The 17,055-nt window shown below is 43.5% G+C and overlaps 1 non-coding gene across 1 annotated transcript; it reads left to right on the top strand.

Annotated features, from left to right (window-relative positions):
• The first annotated feature begins 577 nt into the window (after positions 1–577).
• LOC128833236 (U2 spliceosomal RNA) lies at positions 578–777 on the top strand. Its single transcript, XR_008444147.1, has one exon. It is a non-coding gene; the product is annotated as a U2 spliceosomal RNA (small nuclear RNA).
• Positions 778–17,055: the final 16,278 nt, after the last annotated feature.

The following is a 17,055-nucleotide window of genomic DNA, read 5'->3' as shown; positions in this document are numbered from 1 at the left end:
TGCTCCGGGGGAGGCGGGGCTGCGCACTCTGGTGGATCAAAGCAAGTTCAATATAACGCAGTTTCACCTATAAAGCGGTAAGATTTTTTGGCTCCCAAGGACAGCGTTATATCGAGGTAGAGGTGTATTTCACTTAATCAATTCCCTGCCACTTGAGGGGCCTTGGGCACTGTTGCACCTCAGTTCCTCCTATTCTCTGTCTCTGGCACATAATAGTTTTGTCTCCTGTAAGCTGCAATATTTTGATGCAGTTTTGGTTGTTGGGTGGTGTTGGGGCTCTGTGATATACAGGAGGTCAGACTGGATGATGTGGTGGTTCCTTCTGGTAGGGTGACCATATTTTCCCAAAGGGAAAACAGGACACCCCTAGGCTGTCCTGAGCCCTCCGTGCCTCCCGCCCACGCAGGGCTGGGCTGAGGTCCTCCTCCCCCTCAGGGTTGGCCCTAGCCCCCCCCCCACATTTATCCATCCTCAAGATACATGTGTAGGGTAGAAAAGTAAATATCTCATGATACAGAAGAAGAAACTGAGGCAGAGAGAGACTTGCTTAAGACCATAGAGGGAATCAATGATATAGACAAGTTTAGGGCTCTTTGAGCCGTGGTCCAAGTGTAGTGTCTGTTCTTATCAGTTTAATATCTGATATGTTCTTTATTTGAGAGGTGTAGGAGTTGTTAATATGTTCTTTATTTGAGAGGTGTAGGAGTTGTTAGCTCACAGTTCTGCGCTCTCACTACTAGGGTCCCTGCCTTCTTTTTAGCATCGGGGCAGATTTAAGGATAAAATCTACTCAGTAAATTAATTGGAAGGATCAGCAATAGAGCTAGGCTGGGGTTTTGGAAGATTATCTATCATAAAATGCCTGATGCAGAAGACAGCATAGATCCTGGGCTGAGTTTAGCCCCATTTGTACATCTCTTGTGGGTAAGTATGATAAGCTTGCTTGACAGACAAGATAACAGACAATAGAGCTCAAGTAAATAGGCAGCCATCTGCTAGCAACTATAGTAATAAAAGAACATAGAGCATTTAGAAATATTCTTTTCATTTAGGTGTTTCATGTGCTAAATGAGGCTAAGTGCCAATTCTAAATTGCAAATGGTACTCCATCAACCCAGAGGGAATGAGTAAGAGGGCTGGATGGAAAATATGGGTGTGGACCAATATGATCATTCGTATAACAGGAATAAATTGCTCCAATCATAAAGACATCCATTTAGTGGTTAATATTACAGGAATAAATTTTACACTGCTCTTCCAAAATACAGCAATGATAAACAGTTCAGGGGATTTTAGTAAACTATTATTCAATATTTTTATTAACAATTATTTTGTAACATTTAAAATTGTACCTTTAAGTTTTAAGCATATACCACTAGTGATCACATGAACATATCATCTAATACAGGAACAAATGTATGCTGACACCTTAGTAGTGTATATGAGGTTGTATGGTCTAGTGACTAGAGAAAGGACCTGGGAGTTAAGATTTCTGAGTTCTTATCCTGACCTGGCACTATTTTGCTGTGTAACAGCTTGTTTAAAGTATATAGATTCATTACATCTGTGCAAGTCTCTCACCCTCAATGTACCCATCTGTAAAATGGGTGTAATGCCACTTACCTACTTTTCAAGTACATTTTGCAGTTAAATATATTAATGTTTACAAAATGCTTTGGGACACTTAAGTGAACAGCAGTACACAAGCACTAAGTATTATTACTTGTAAGATCCATGTGTTTTCCATACACTCTCATTCCTTTCATAGGAACATTTTTCTAAAACAACAGCTTTGCAAGTAAGTGGATAATAGCCTTACATACATGATAAAAAGTACTGAGAGTATAAACCAGGTTTTATTCTCGGTTATATTATTTCCTGGTTTCCAAACCCAATCTGAATTTGCTGTCAGGGTCATGTTCAGCTTTAGAACCCCCCCTGCTCAGCTCTACTGGAGAAAAGTTGGAAATCACCAGTCATTTCTTTTCCTGCCAAACTTGTCAGCAGCCCAAAATAAACATGCTGCAGCTGGTTGGCAGTACCATGCAACATGCCTTATAGTAAGGGAAATGATAGCAATGGCCTCACTGATGAGAGATGGTGATAGGATGATGATGACTAATAATTAATATAATAGAACAGATGTAGAGGGAGGCTTGTGGTTTGGTTTGGACACCCACCCTTTGCATGGAAAAAGGATGCATGCAGCTGGTATATCAAAGGATACATATTCAATCCAGATTAAGATTTCTTGCAACAAACTCTCATACTCATGTTAAAACCTACGTCACTGCCAAATTTTAGAAGGAAAATCCAGTGTTTTGGGGATTTAATACTGTCAGTTATTAGTATTCTGTGTGTATATAATGGATATACCAAAGTTCCCACTGCTAGTTAGTGGGAGAAAGTCAGATTTCACAGCTATGATGTGACCAAAAGGGAAGATTTCACAGCTGTGAAGTCAGATCCATGAAATATAACTTTTTATACAGACGAACTTTACTGCATTTTATAATCCTTACCCATATATGGAAGTTTTCATCCACAGATCTCCGGGTGCTTTAGCAAGGAGGGGATCATTATTCCTATTTTACAGATTGGGGAAACTGAGGAGTGGAGAGGCGAATTTGTTCTGTGTAATTAATTTCTATTACTAGAAGGGATAAAGGTCATGGATTCTTTTCTGTCATTTTATATGATAGTTTATAAAAGTTATAGGTCATTTTCTAAAATCAGTCAATTCACCTCCCTGATTTATCCTTTTCATTTGTTCACTAGTGTTTTATCAAGTCTGGTTGAATAACTGAAGCAAAAGGTATTTCACAACTTCCCTTTGGAGACGTTTCTACCAGAACATGCTATGCACCTACAGAGATCCCATGTATCTTGCATAGTAACTGCCACATTCTCCCGTACAGGGCCGGCTCTAGGTTTTTGGCAGCCCCAAGCAAAAAAATTTTTGGCTGCCCCCCACCCCAGCCCTGGGCTCTCTCTCCTCCCCCACCCGCACCCCCTGCTGCCCCAGCCCTGGGCTCCTCCCCACACCAGTGATGACTCTGCCCGCTCCCCCCTCACCTCCAGCCAGTCCAGCGCTGGCAGGGTCGGGGTAAGCAGCAGGGCTCCTGGGCCGCGCCTCAGCCCAGGGTCCCGCCATCCAGGGCTCCCGCCTCCAGGACCGGCCGGGACCTGGGAGGGCAGAGCTGGGGGACCGCCCCGGCAGAGGGCTGAGGAGCCAGGGCAGGGTAGCCCCAGAGGCAACGAGCCCCGGAGAGCAGGACGCAGGCCCCGCACGACAGTGCCCCGCCCTCTATGGCCGCGCTGCTGCTTCTGGCCGCCCTGCCACAGTGCTTGGGCCGCTTCGCCCAGCCCTGGCTGCCATGCTGGGGGCAGCCACCCTGCGGCACCTGCAGGCGGCTCCGTGTGCCCCGTGGGGTGTCCCCCAGCCTGAGTGTCCCCCAGTCGAAGCCTGCCCGGCCCAGCCACAAGGTGTGGGCGCTGCTCCCCTGCGGCGCGAACTGCAGTGCCATCAGGGCGCTCCCCCGCGCACGACGCGCTGCTGCTGTCAGGGCCGGCTCTAAGCGTTTGCTCCCGGAAGCACAAAAAAAATGGCCAGAATGCTGCCCTTGAAAATGTGCTGCCCCAAGCATGTGCTTGGTTTGCTGGTGCCTAGAGCCGGCCCTGCTCCCGTAGTCCTCTTGCAAAGGAATCCAGTGCAATCCCACCTTTCCTTTGTAAAGGCCACACATTGTGTGGAGAGATCTGCCCACATGCTAATACTTCTTTCCTGTAGACACTTTCACTTCCCTCCTGAATCTCTTTATAGAGACATGTGAGGACTCCTGCACCCCTCCTCTAGGCTCTGTCTGCGCTACGAGCTAAGGGTGTGATTCTCCTGCTTGTGCAAGTATAAATAGAAGTGTAACCATGGTAGCACGAGGAAAAGGAAGGGCATGGCTGAGCTGTGTCGCGTACATACCCACTGGCTGCAGGTGGGTTTGTATTTGGCATGGCTAAGCCATTCCTTCGCTGCTGCTGCCCATGCTATCGTGGCTACACTACTATTTATACTCACACTAGCTCTCATTGAGCTAGCACGACTATTTGTATATGAGCAAGGAAATCACACCCCTCCCTCAGTGTAGATAGAGCCACAGAAACCACTAATGTGCTCCAACACTCCTTGTAGAGACCTGTGTAGTGCTCTAGTCTCATTAGATATCAATTATACCGGCTAGTGCCTAAAGACTGCAACCAGATTCCATCAAAGGTACTTCTTTGGCCCCCATTACATAGAATCTGAGCACCACACCATCTTGAATATATTTATCCTCACAAAAGGAACAGGAGTACTTGTGGCACCTTAGAGACTAACAAATTTATTTGAGCATAAGCTTTCGTGGGCTACAGCCCACATCCGAAGAAGTGGGCTGTAGCTCATGAAAGCTTATGCTCAAATAAATGTGTTAGTCTCTAAGGTGCCACAAGTACTCCTGTTCTTTTTGCGGATACAGACTAACATGGCTGCTACTCTGAAATTTATCCTCACAGCATCCCTCTGATGTGGGGAAATACTATTGTCCCCATTTTACCCAGGGGGAAGCGAGGCACTGACAAACTAAGACCCAGATCCTCAAAGGCATTTAGGCAGCAAGCACCTATTGATTTCAATGGGAGCTAGACTCCTAACTATCTTTGAGGATCTGGGCCTAAGTGACTTGCCCAATGTCCCACCAGAAGTATGAAGCAGGGGAGGGAACTGAACTTAGGTCTCCCAGGTACCATGCTAGCTTCCTAACCACTGGAACATCCTTCCTCTCTCTGAGGTTGGTCCCCATAGTGCTAGGCACTGTACAAATACTACACATGACAGTCCCTGCCACAAAGAGTTTAGCAGCTTTCCTGTGAAACTCTTGCTGTATATTCCCTCATTTGCCTAGAAGACAACATATCCATTCCTGCTCTGCTTATCCTACAGAAATCTCTCCCTTCAATCTGCAGAGATTTCTTATTCCAGCCGTTTATCTATATCAACTTAATTCGTTAATAATGGTAGTGATTAATAGCTTTTTCTTTCCAGTGTTCAGGGGCTGGAAAATGTTAGACAGTATTTGTGCTGCTATACATCAATTTTAGACTGTTTTTTTTTTTTTAAGAAGGCAAGAGAACATGGTGAGAAAGATCTCGTTGGAGGTGACACAATGTATAAAGTGCTGAACTGCTATGCAGTCTTCATTTTATACTCATCTTTATTGCCATGCTGGGACAGTTATGCTACAATAGTCTGGATACACAGCCTGCTGACTGCTTATCTGGGATAGACAAATAGCTGTCATAATCAAAGCTGAGATCTGAGGAGTAAAAAGCAACTGGAGATGGCTGGAGGGGCCTGAGGTGGTATTAAATACTCACAGGAGAGCAATTAGAATGGTCAGCTTTTCTTAAGCTGTTTGGGACACTGGCTGTGCCTTTGTGTGTTTGTTGACTGTCCAGCAGTGTGGAGATCGAATCCTGATTGAAGCTGTAATATAAGAGGTAAACAATACTACTACTAATCAGGCTAACAGACCAAGACTGTTTCATTATCCTATTCCAGGAGTGGCCAACCTGTGGCTCCAGAGCCACATGCGGCTCTTCAGAAGTTAATATGCGGCTCCTTGTACAGGCACCAACTCCTGGGCTGGAGCTACAAGCACCAACTTTCCAATGTGTCAGGGGGTGCTCACTGCTCAATCCCTGGCTCTGCCACAGGCCCTGCCCCCACTCCATCCCTTCCCGCCCCCTCCCCTGAGCCAGCAGTGCCCTCGCTCCTCTCCCTCCCGCCTCCCCCAGAGCCTCCTGCATGCCACAAAACAGCTGACTGGGAGGTGTGGGGAGGGAGTGGGAGGCGCTGATCAGCAAGGCTGCCGGTGGGCAGGAGGCGCTGGGAGCGGGGTGAGGGAGCTGATGGGGGGCTGCTGATGTATTACTGTGGCTCTTTGGCAATGTACACTGGTAAATTGTGGTTCCTTCTCAGGCTGGCCACCCCTGCCTATTCACTCTCACAAAGCGCAATGATTGTCCATTTCTAGATAAAGACAGCATGGTGAGGAGCTGCTGATTGTTCTGATTTTTAATTCCATCTGAAATCAGGTGTTTGCAAAGATGTAAAATGAGTACTGTGGGCTCCAATCACCTACAAGCTCCACGTCCAAGGCCTATCCCCTGATGCAGTTCACCCCCCACCCTAACTCATTGGGGGAAGATTGGAGGTGGAAGGGTGTACCAGGGAGGGAGGGGGATGGCTAGGGTGTTCCTATTCCACTGCTGCAAAAAGTCCCATAGGGGCTATGGCAGCCAGGATGTATGTTTGGACAACCCCCAAAGCCCACAGATTAAGAGAAATGCAAGCCCCTTCCCCTCGGTCCCCTGAATTCTGTACCTGGGCAGGGCACAGTTTTAGTCTCAGCTAATCTGGATTAACTCCACTCTATTGACTTTAGTGGAGTTACTATGGATTTACACAGAGGTAATCAAGGACAGGACTTGGCTCTGGGTTTATAAACAAATAGGAATGCATTACAATGGCCATGGATAAAATCCAGCCCTACCATTTATCTCTGATGTCAAATTTGTGATTAAATTTTCAGTGGCTATGAATATTTATAACAGGCTATCAACATGTTTTTGACCACATCCCTTAAACAGATTGTTATGCTACCTGCATTTTCAAGGTGATTTCTCACTTGCAGAACAGGGTCAGAAACATTCCTTGATGCTACATTCAAAGAAAAGTTAAGCAGTTATGAAATCTATCAATGAGCACAGACAGCACGCTCCTGAATTATTAGTGTTTTTCAGGTGAAGAAGTATAAGACATAAATTGTTAATTATGCCAAATCAAACCTGTAGAGAATGTGACTATCATATAAAGGTATCATTATGGTCTTATATTATGGTCTTTAAAACATAAGATAGAGAAAGGAATAAACAGGGAAATCATAGATAAAACTGAAGAGAATTGTTTGTTAGATTCCTTTTTAATCCGCTCCTGTTTGTCTTGCTACAAAGTTATAAATGTTAATTCTAGTGTGGGGGCTACCAAAGCCTCTAATCTCATTATCACCTTTTCTTCCTCCAACAGCAATGCAAATTATCAGTTTGGATGGGGATGCATCACCATGAAGAATTTCAGTGTAACCTATCCCACTTTGAGTTATAGTGGGGAGGATAAAACCCAGTGAGACTCAAATAAAATGCAGACATTACATGCAGTTGGTAACATGAAAAAACTGAGGATTTGGCCCTGCCATTCAACTGTCAGTGTCATTTCACTCTAATAGAATGGAGAGTAGGATCTGGTCCAGAAAATACACTTTAACGTATCATAATCTACATTTTCCATAGGCTTCATTAGTTGGTGTATGGTGTAACTATTTCATCCTGTGCTGTACATGTATGCCTTTCCAATGTGCCCATCTCCGTGCTATTTTGGAGCGACAGACATATCAAGCAACAGTTGAATAAAATAATATCTATTGAATTATTTATCTGAACACCGTATTGAAATAGATTCTAGTTGGCACAGAAGGTTGATGCAGTATCATTTCATCTTTAGAATCCAGGGTTCAAAGCATATTTAAGTCATGTGTGAAAGATGAGTGGGTTTGGTCTCATGTCTTTTTAGTATTTTGTCCTCATTGCAACATTAACATGTTGATTTGCAGAGTTAACTCAAAGCAGCCCAGGTCTTGAATAGTAGCAGGAAGAGTTGTAGGTCAGGTTAAAGTAAGAGCTAGTCAAAAAAATGTCAGAGAAAGCCTTTTCATCAAAATCAAAACTTTCCACAGGATCATACTGATTTCAATGAAGTTTCCTTCAAGATTTTTCCCCCCGAGCATTTCTGTTTTAACCTTATGGGAACAGAACATTTAGATTTTTCCTTTAGAAATGACTTTTCAATTCAAAATATATTTTATTTTATATTACCGGTATATTATCTTGTAAGTTATAATATAGTATAAAATATTCAAAACTGAAATGAAACATTTTGATTTGGAATTGAAAAATTGTGAAATGTCAAAATTTCCCATGAAATGGAAATTTTGAGTTTGAAGCAGCTGTAGTGAATATACATGGTCAAATCTCTGAGGAGAAGCTTCCTGGGTACATGCTTCTCCCTCATACAGAAAGCAAAGGGTTGCCTTCATTTTGTGCATAAAACATTTCTTAAATCTTTTTATTCTCTGATTGGTTATTACAGTCTTCCCTTTAGTTAGCAGAAAAGGGAAGTCATAAAAGCTCATATTTGGCTCTTGACAAAAGGTGGTCAAAATTTTTCATGTGGAAACTTTTCCTGACAGAAAATACAGTTTCATCAAACCAAATGTTTTCACAGAAAAAATATCAATCCTACTGAGAAATTCTGGTTTTCCCACATGCAGGTTTGAAATTAAATTGTTTTGAATTCACATTTCTGAAGGAGATGAAAATTTTCATTTAAAATCAGTTCAAAACTTCCCTTGGGAAAACTGAACAAAGATTTTTTTTCCATTCAAAATTTCTCATGGGAAATTTTTTGGTTTTTCAGCGAGCTCTTCTTTTGAATTGGGGAAATAAAAATGTGATAACTTCTAAACGCAACATACACATATGTTTCAGGTGGCCACCTTAACTAGATTTTGCCACTTCAGTGTGATATATACAAACGTGGGATGGAGCTTGTGTAACATAGGCCTGATCTGCAGGCCATTAAATCAATGTAAAGACTCCCATTGACTTAAATGGGCTTTGGATCAGAATCACAAATATATTATATTTGGTATCCAACTTTCTCTTATTTTACTCTGATAAGTAGTGCATGTGGAAGGACTGGCTTGTTAACACAACACTTGTGGTCTCATATGACTCTAGTCTAAACTATTGTTTAAGAAATGCTTCTCATCCTACTTAAAGTGGACTCTGTGTACCTGCAACATTATGTTGGAAAAAGCTACTTTGGTATATTTCTATGGAGATAAATATAAAACTGATGTGTGATGTTTTAAATATGTTAAATATTAATACCAAGGGAACACCATTTAATGCAAAGTCATTTTTTAAACAAATATCCACTGATATATTTTTACTTTGGCATATGATAAGGATTAAAATGTAGTCCTGTATTCCTAGCTGCAGACTGAACTCAATCAAACATGTGGACAGTTAGTCCAAGAAATGATCAGCCCCACATTACAACAGATTGTAGGTATGTGCATTTTGCTCATTTTTCACACCCATTCCACATGGAGGCCTCTCAGCATACAGTGTCTTTAAATACACACTGTCCAATCACAGCACTCAGCTATGGGCAAAACAAGATGTATGACATTCTTTGTAACGATCAAGAAGATCAAAGGCAACCTCAACAAGGAAAGGATCACACAAGAAAATGTGTAGGCATTCAATATTTTTATCTCTTTGAGAAGCACTGCTCAAAATAAGTACAAATAACTCTCAAATCCCTGGGTTTGTGTACAAATCAAAATACATATCATCAAGGCCAGCTCTAGGTTTTTTGCTGCCCCAAGCAAAAAACATTTTGGCTGCCCCCCACGCTGCACCCTCCTGCCGCCCCAGCCTTGGGTCACTGGTAACTCGCTCCCAGGGTGGGTCATTCAGCAGGAATTTTGGATGTGCACAGAACAGACAGGATTGGTTCCCATATGGTTACAGAACTGCAGTAAAGTGGAACAATTTTCAGCTTGTGTGATTGGAGGCTATCTGGCTTCATATTATAAGACTGTCCTACATAAATGAGGAAATGTTGAGGTGCCTTTATTATTCTTTTGTTCCATTCTTTGTTTCTATGGGGAATTTGCCAATGCAATATCACTGTCTTCCTTTTAATCAAATAAAACTAAAACTTAAAATAATAATAATAATAAAAAAACAATGGCTGTTGAAAATAGCAATTCCAGTCCTAATAACCACTGGGAAGCATTTCTTGCTCAATTTATTCTACTTTTTCTACAGCAAGTTACAGTGGATCAGTATATTTGATTTGGGAGAAATGAAGTAACAACAGCCCAAATTGAGCCTGAGCACTCCTGAATTTTGAGGGTGTTCAAATCTGGAAGGCAGGTGCTAGATTCCCTTTCTGAATATTAGCTAAATCTGGAAAAGAAAAGTCAATTTCTGCTTCCATGTCTCAGAAGTGGAAATTCTCCTACGTGCCTGGTACTGTATCTAAAGCTGCCCAGTCTAGTAGAGCCTCCCCTCCCTTACTTTTCATTTTAAATTCTAGTGGGATCCACATACCTGCCTTGCTAGGCTTCAGATAGAGAGGTGCAATGTCCGTTTAGTCCTCCTAATTCTTTCTTTGGGGGAGAGCCCAGGACTGGGGCAGCAGGAGGTGCAGGTGGGGGCCAGAGCTGGGGCAGCAGGGAGTGCGGGTGCAGGGAGGGGAGAAGAGCCCAGGACTGGGGTGGCAGGAGATGTGGGTGTGGGGGGGGAAGAGCCCAAGGCTGGGGTGGCAGGAGGTGTGGGTGCGGGGGCGGAAGGGGGGGAAGAGCCCAGGGCTGGGGTGGCAGGAGATGCGGGTGTGGGGAGAGCCCAGGGCTGGGTCAGCAGGGGGGTGCAGGTGGGGGCCAGAGCTGGGGCAGCAGAGCTTGTGGGCGGGGGAGAGTCCAAGGCTGGGGCAACACAGAGGTGCGGGGGGAGCCCAGGGCTGGGGTGGGGGGCGACAAAAAACCTAGAGCAGGCTCTGTCCCTACCATTTACAGCAAGCTGCAGCATGAGGTTTCAGTTCCACACTCCTTCCCCCTCCCTTTCCTGTTAATTGCGGCCAAGGGAATGCTGGGAAATGTAGTTCTTTCCCTGCTCCAGGGCTGGCTCTATAGGCAGGGAGCTAACCAAGAAACTACAGCTCCCAGAGCTCCCTGTTGGTTCTCAGCTCCCATGCTGGATTCTTGCGCCCCTGCAAATTTGTCCTCCCAAGCAACTGCTTGTTTTGCTGGTGCCTAGAGCCGGCCCTGCATATCGTACTGTAATTTCAACAGGAAGGCAAGGCCTCAGCTTTACTTCTCATCTGAAAGATAGCACTGTGCTGTGACATCAGATCTATTCTGACTCAGAGGGGAAAATGACATTTAATAAACTACCTTTTCAGTAGGTGACCCTGCCAAATGCTAGTGCAAGTTGATTAGAGAGACCAGGTGGGTGAGGTAATATCTTTTATTCGACCAACTTCTGTTGCAAGAAAGACAAACTTTCGAGCTTACACAGAGCTCTTTTTCTGGTCTGGGAAACACACTCACTTTCCCCAGACCTGAAGAAGAGCTCTGTGTAAGCTCAAAAGCTTGTCTCTCTTACCAACAGAAGCTGGTCCAATAAAAGATATTACCTCACCCACCTTGTCTCTCTAATATCCTGGGGCCAACATGGCTTCAACAATAGGGCATAATGCGAGTTGATGACAAGATGCAAAGATTAATACCTACAGTAACACTATGGTGTTAGATTGATTTCTAAAACCTCCTTTAAAGGTTCATTTCAAATCCTCGAATAGTAAGGGAAAAGCTGAAGCATGAAAGAAAATGGAAAGATAGGTAGGGGGAAAGAGTGAGATGAAGGATATGGATGAATTATGTAAGATTCAGTTAAGACTAGCTGACCTACATCCAGGCTGGGTGTATGAAGGAGGCATTACTACCGGCCCTAATATCAGGTCACAAACTAGATGTTATTGGAATCTGCAGCTCATAACCTCACATCAAGATCTACTCGACATATACATCTAGATATGGGTGCCAATTGGCATTGTGACCATTCCTAGATATGCTGATTTCCAAAGGTGGTAATATTAAAAAATAAGAACATACATGAGTACCAATTATGTCTAGATACTAACATGACTAGCACACTTCTTTTACCCAAAGTCTAAAGGTGTTTGGAGGAAAAGAAAGAGTTTGGCACAACCAAGTGCCCATAAATTGGTGAACTGGCCTGTGTATAGAATTCTTCTAGGGGCCCTGTACCACTTAAGTACAACTGACTGCATACAGAGTCCCTGCCTTTCCTCATCTATGGGTCCTGTGTGACTGTAGTCCTAGTGGCCCATGGCAAAATTTGAATGATCCTCTTTGCATGGAAAGCTGTGCTTTGGTACATTTCCAGACTTCTCTGTCCAGATGTCACATTAACTCCTATAAAGATAAGGACCGAGATTACCACAGGCTGAGAGGGCCAGGCACTGGTAAGAGGGTATCAAGAGCAGGGACAGCCCTAGACCAAATCACACCCCAGGCAAGGAGCGTCTTCAGTGTGCCCGCCCCACATTTGTTAAATTTTTGAATACCTTATTTTTTATTGCATTTATAGCCCGTTTGATTACTTTAATGCATGATTTCCATGCATGATAAATTTGCACGCTAGGATCTGTAAATCTGTGTTTATTCATGCCAAATATAAGCAAATGAAAATTGTTTCCTCTAAGTTTATGGAAACTTTTTAATTTTAAGAATAACTGAAATGTACTAATGTAAGCAGAGTCAGGATGAGCTCTACCCTGACATCTGGTGGTGAATTATGGTGAGTGTGGAAAAGAACTCCAGGGGCTGATCTTGTTTGCATAGGCACACCCACTCGCCTGGCATGAAACCACAGCAACTGAAAGTGGTTACTTTGGCTGGTGTGGGATCCCCAGTTTCTCGGTTATTGGGGCAGGAAGAATAAAGTTTTGTTACCCTGATTCTGTGAATCAAGGCCAGTGGAACTGTTGTATGACAGAAGGACTGAGTGAGTCCTTCTCCATTACCTAAGTAGCACTTGCTTGACAAGGGGCCTGGGTTACAAAACCCAGTGAACTGAGAGAGAGAGAGGGGATGGGGACAGGTATTTGTACCTGATGGTATGGGCCCCCTCTGAGGGCTTGAAACACCAATTGCACCACTGCCTCTCTCCATTATTGAATATCAGAGCTAACTTTGATTCCATTAGGAATTTAGTTACAGGCTGCTGAGCTGAATTCACTTTGGGCCAATGGTGCACCAGCACTAGGGCTCCCCTACTGTGAGCTGAAATCACTAAGAGCTAAAATCACAAAAGAGTTAAAGTTATTAAGTGCTGTGTTAACTAGTGGGGGAGCCTGAAGCTAAATTGCTAAGCAGCTGGTGGAGCTGGTGGGGATGACTGGAGGAGCAGCGAGTGGCACGGAGCCTTGCGGGGCCGGTTGGAGTGGCCCAAGGACTGGCGAGCAGAGCTGTTTGCTGGGATGGCTAGAGCGGCTCACAGGTCGTGGAGCGGAGCAACTTGTAGAGCAGAGCGGTTTGTGGGATGGTAGGAAGTGGACTGGCTCGTGGTGAAGGCTGCGTCGGAACCCCACAGAGAGACGTCTGGCCTTGGATCACGTAAGGTGCCCCTTAACACCCTGCGTGCCCCCCTTTTACTCTGGGGCTGCACTGACCAGGGACAGAGACTTTGGGGGTTGTTGGACTTTGGGGACTCTGGGTGATTTTTGGGTTGCTGGATTCAAGGACCAAAGGGAAAGGACACAGCCCAATTTGCTGGGGTGGGTTTTTTTTTGCTCATGGTTTGTGTTATGAATCCTGTTTGTGGTGTTTTTCCAATTTAATGCTGTCGTCGTTTACCTCATGTTATTAAACATTTTCTGTTACACTCAGACTCCGTACTTGCGAGAGGGGAAGTATTGCTTCTTAGAGGCATCCAGGGGGTGGTATGTAATTGTCCCAGGTCACTGGGTGGGGGCTCGAGCCGGTTTTGCATTGCGTTATTGAAACGGAACCCCTAGATACAGAACCCGGCCCTTGTTGCTGCCAACTTAGATGGGCAGAAGGGTTACACTAACATCAAGAAATTGAATTGTGCACTAACATTGGGAGGACCAGTATTAAACAGTGTTACAGTAGGTCACAGCCTTAGAATGTTAACCCTCGTTCTTTAGTTCAAAAGGTCACTTTTCCCACCTTTGCCCTGGTGAACTGAAGCACAACATCGGAGAGATCCAAAGACTGTACTTCAGCTCTGCATCATGAATGATTTGGAGAACATGGAGTGGAGAGTACTTCCTGGGTGGCAAAATGTGATTATTGTTGTCCAATTCAACAGAGAGGTCTTTATTATTGATGTCCGAACAGTTTCCATGCGTCAGCATCCAGTGAAGATCTGTACAATTGTTCAGGAGTGTTTTCCTGTCTGCCAGCAGTTTACTAAGGTCAGTCATACAAAAAAACCCAGATCTTTTTGTGGTGTTTCATTTGTCCAAACCTTTCTTTGATGGACACTCGAGCAGTGCCAATGGGCAAGCAAAAAAAGTCCTCTTAAATTTTTCTTCAGAGCTTCCCATCACCTCATCTCTGCCCTCGTAACCAAACTGTCTTTTCTTCCAATGAATAAGAGTTTCCTTGGTAGCAGGCTGAACTCCTAAGTTTTCCATCATTTCTTTGGCAGCAGTGATGTGAAGCAGATCTCTTCAAATCGGTCATCTCTGTAGGACATAACGAAATCAAATCAGCTTCTCATCAAAGTAGTAGCAATCGCGATGTCCATCAACTGAGTTGTAATGCCTTGCTTACATTTACTTGGAAGAGGATATCGTACCAAACCACAATTGAGACCAGAAATTTGAAGTCAGTGATCTGGTTTGCCAGGCTTTGCACCTCATGTCAGATTCTGGCCTTGGCTTTACTTAACTGCACCAGTTCCATCAGGGCATTGTAAACCTATCACTTGGTCTTATGCTGTCTATGTGGCTCTCCCAGCGAATGTCACTTAGTGGCTTCACAGTCAGACTTGTAACATTGTCCATGAGGATTTTCCACCTGATAGTTGATGCTGAAAACAGGATATATATCCTTTGCAGTACTCTGAAGAGAGATACTGAATCTAAAGATGATGATGCTGCATCTGACATAACCAGGTTGAGGGAATAGCAGCCACAAGGCACGAAGAAAGCTCTTACATTCAGTGCAGGGATCCTTGCCTGGATACCACTGTTTCTTCCCTTCATGTTCATGCCATTGTCATAGCCTTGGTGGTGGCAGTCCTGACATTTTATTTTATTCTCATTCAAAACATTCATAAACAGTTCTGTTAGGCCTTTTACAATAAAGTTGTCCACAGACCAAAAACAGATAAAGTGTTCCTTCACTTGGATACAACCATCCTCATCGTCAACAAATCTACTGTAAATGACATCTTTTTGCTGTGACTAATGTCAGAAGTGCAGACCATTACAGCATAGTACTTCACTTTGCTGAGCTGCATCAACATGATATCAAGCACTTTGCCATAAGGTCAATCAATTTGTTTTGAATTCTCTTGCTGCAGTAATGATCCATAGCTTCTTTACAAACTACTCTATGTAGGTGCTCACACATTCTCGAGCACTCTCTCAGTGTGACTTTGAGAAGTGTCGCCTCTGCTCATTGACTGGAAAATGTCATATCCTCGATTTTGCCCAGTCCATTCAAAAACTGCCATTTCTGTTATCATGCGAGGCTGATTCTTCTTTATTGTTTCTCTCCTTTTCATGTAAATCAGATTTTTCTTTATCATTACTCTCCTTTTCATGTGAGCCCCACATTCTTAATCATTATTCTTCTTTATGCCGCCAGGAAAATTGAATGATTCTCCATCACTTTCCTCACATTTCCATTCATTTTCTTCAGGTAAATCTGCAAATACCTTTGTAACAGGACTTCCATCATTTACACTTCACTCCTCAATTTCTTCTGCACTGGGATGATTGCTACTGCCTAAAACCCGGTCCATGTTGTTCTGTTTCAGATATTTTCCCATCAGATTTGCCCCTTGCTGCAAACTAGATTGCAGTTGAGCTTTTCACTTCCTATACTGAGCTCCCAAAGGCTTCTTCAGGGGCATCTTTTACTTTCTATAGGGGAAAACAGACTGTATTAGGGAGAGCAAAAGTCTATGTTTTGTTGTCTTAGAAAGTCATCAAACATTACGTGTAAAGCATAGCAAAAATAGTAACAGTATTTCTTTTATATTGTTGCATAGATAGGGGTTCGATAGATATCTTTGGCATTTCATTAAATATGTCCTTTATTAGTTACGACGTACACTCTTTAAGTCTTAAAACACAAGTACAGTTTCATAATTACACAATAAAACAAGGTTCACAATATCGCAGCTGGGCTGTCACTTCACTTCATTCTTATATCTCACTGACTGACTGGCAATGTCCCACATCTTATATAGCCTACCAGGGTATGGCTGACAACATTCTAGGAGGTTCAAGGGAAATGTAGTTTTCAGAAAGTCTGGAAGGTTCCACAAGATTCTACAAAGGTACAGGACATTCTAGGAGGTTAGTGAAAAATGAAGCCACATACAGAATACCTGAAACATGTTACTTCAAACATTCTATTTTCTCTTTTGTCGCTAACAACAAAAAACAGCGCCCTGATCCAAGTGTCCCTGACAAATCGCCTGGGTTGCCTGCCCGTAAATCCAGCCCTGATCAGGAGTATGTAGAGGGAGGGGGAACTCAGTCATAAAAGGGGTGGAAGCTGGATGGGGCAAGGCTCCGCATGTTACTATATGCAGGATCCTACACAGTGTGTAGAGCCATTTCTGAATTCAGGACATCTCTAGCCAAAATAATTATTTAAAAGCAGCAGGGAGGAAAAAAACCAGGGAAATAAAATAGGAAATGATTGTCTGTTGTTATGCTGGAAGGTGCTAATGGCTGCCATCAAGTGAGTCTTTGATTCAAAGACAATCACAGACCTTGTTAAAGTCAGTGGGTGTGCTAAAGCACTTTGTCAGGCTCAGTGGAAGGTAAAATTAAGCCCCTTTTTATGTAGTGAGGCAATTGGAAACAACAAAGGCTACTGCCCAAAGTACCAGGAGAGGCCTGATCAGAACTAAACTATGGCCTGAGGGACTTGCTGGTTGCAATTGTGGACATGTGTTAGAAGCAGAAAGCCTGAGATGAAGCTGAGACACGTAGGTTTGTATGTACAATTGTCTGACTAGGGTTGATTCATTATATAGGATTGACTGAACTCTATCTTTGTAAAAGTTAAATGTGTTATAGTGTTACGTATTTGAAGT

Source organism: Malaclemys terrapin, chromosome 2, assembly GCF_027887155.1.
Source record: "Malaclemys terrapin pileata isolate rMalTer1 chromosome 2, rMalTer1.hap1, whole genome shotgun sequence".
Taxonomy (NCBI): domain Eukaryota; kingdom Metazoa; phylum Chordata; order Testudines; family Emydidae; genus Malaclemys; species Malaclemys terrapin.
Note: the sequence above shows the minus strand (reverse complement) of the source record. Positions and strands in the feature narration are given on the sequence as shown.